Source organism: Poecilia reticulata, linkage group LG1 (assembly GCF_000633615.1).
Source record: "Poecilia reticulata strain Guanapo linkage group LG1, Guppy_female_1.0+MT, whole genome shotgun sequence".
NCBI classification, from domain to species: Eukaryota; Metazoa; Chordata; class Actinopteri; order Cyprinodontiformes; family Poeciliidae; genus Poecilia; species Poecilia reticulata.
The window spans coordinates 21,271,381-21,273,636 of NC_024331.1; positions in this window are offsets into that span (position 1 = coordinate 21,271,381).

Here is a 2,256-nt window from a genome sequence, read left to right on the forward strand (position 1 = left end):
TTTTTGAATTATTGTTGTTTGAGGATTTCATGGTGGTCAGATGAACTTACTGTTGCCTTTCTGTCTTCAGGGTCGAGGAGCCACTGGCTGTCTACGCTGTCGAAGATGACGCTGATCAGTCAGAAAGTCTGGAGGCATTTAAGTTGCCAGCTGAGGAAGACATTACAGGGAATCAAAATCCCATCAAGCCATCATCATGGAGGTTGGGCATTAGGATGGAGAGCGCCAGAGACTCTGAACGCTACCTTCACCGCATCCTCCACTGAAAATAATGCCTACTAGTAGAAGACAGAAGGATCCTGCTTCTGCATCGATGGAAATGTGTTATGTTGTTTTCAGCTCTGGCCAAAATTTCTACCTGGAAAAGCATCGAGTGTTACTGCAGGAAAATCTCTTCTGTGTTGTATCTACTAAAAACATTGTAGGTGGACCATCGTGTCAAACTGTGTGTGTTTAAAACAAGAGGTTGTGTGGAACAATAACAGTATTCCACAGCTGTAAATAGTTGCATTTGCAATTTCTTTTAGATAAATGTGTTGCATAGTAATAATGCTTTTTTTAAAACATTTGAGCTTGTAAAGATGTACAATTCTGATGGAGTTAAAATATTACAAAAACTTTCAGTCAATGACTTCTGATTTTGCATGAGTGCTCTGACACACAAGAAATGTAGCTAAACAGTAAAACAGATTAAAAAAAATAAAATAAAAAAAACCATCAGAAATGTTCCCTGCAGCTCTTTGTTGCATTCTGGATTAACGGACACAATCAGTCCTGGAATAACACTGCCACCAATAAGGTGGAGTCATAGAAGTTTCAGAATATGTAATATGGATAAGACGGTGCTTTCTCACACTTTAAAAAAAAAATCTAAACTTACATCGGTTAAATCCATTGATGGAAAGTAAAACATTTCAAACAAATGACTATTTGTGTGATGACTTTTAAGCTTAAAAAGCTTGCTGTTGCAGGTCTATGGAGTGTAAGTGATCCTGATAGTGTATTGTATTTTACTGGTATTTCATTAAAAACAGCTACGTGATCAGATGAGAGAAGGTTCACAGTAGAGAGTAAAACAAATGGCATAAAATCAGAGGAATTAAAACAAACAAAAAAAAGGGTCGAAGGCAGTGGTTTCTGAACTGCTTTCAGTTTTAACCAAGTAGTTTCATCAGTTAAAGGGATTTTGCAGGTTTTTTAACAACTCTTAAATGCCTTCACACAGTGACCGTCTTACCTACAATAGTTAACTCTCTTGGCATTTTCCTTTAGTTTAAATTTAGAAGAGTTGCTGCCAAGAAGGGCTAGTTAGTTCCTCCCAGCTTGGGAGAGCAGCCAAGACTAAAACAAATTAATAGATGGAAAAATTGAAGCGATTTACTCAAAGAACTTTTAGGCGGTATTCATTTTTTGGGTTGAGTGGCTATTAGCACAGGATCTGATGACCATTTAGTCAGCAAGTGGAACACAGTGGTTCATTAAAGAAGTATTTACATAAATCACTGATGTTGAGACTGGATTGTTTTATGATGGCTAAAGTCCATTTCAGTCCTGGAAATTCAGACTAGGTGCTAGGGTAAAACGGTCTGAACCCATACGGAGCTTTAATGCTTGAAAATATTTTTGCCCGCCTTTGACAAAATGTTTTTATTGAGGACATCATTTTCAGACAAGAACTGGCTCTACCGGTTCAGACGGAAAGAATGCAAAAGAACACCAAATCCGTATTAATTGAATATATTTCAGTTATAACCTATCATTAAATATTACATACAAATTATACAGTGCAGTGTGACAAAACAATTCATGTCAGTTCAGCAGGATGTTACTTCTCGTTTACTTGGGTCGACCCCAAGAGCCACAAACGTYCGGGGGGGAAATCGTCATGACTGGGAAAAACAGGGACGGGTACAGACCACCCACCTGTCTGGTTACAGAAGCAGAACTTTGTTCTGTTTTTAATTATTAAATTAATTTGCAAGGGGRAAAAAAACAACTAATTAGGCAAACAAATAACATGGCTCCCATCTTAATCTCTTTAAATGTACGTACCTCCGTTTTGCAACGTCACCTCAGACGGCTTAGACGTAGATTTTGATTACCATAGAAACAATGCGCATCGTGAATCCAGTTCACATGGTCAGTGTATAGAAATACAAACCGCTTCGTAAGTGTGTGAGAGTTAACTTCATAGTCGACGAAAAGCAAACGTATTGGCACTGCTGTTGCCAGCGTGGGAGAGGAAATCGGCACGAG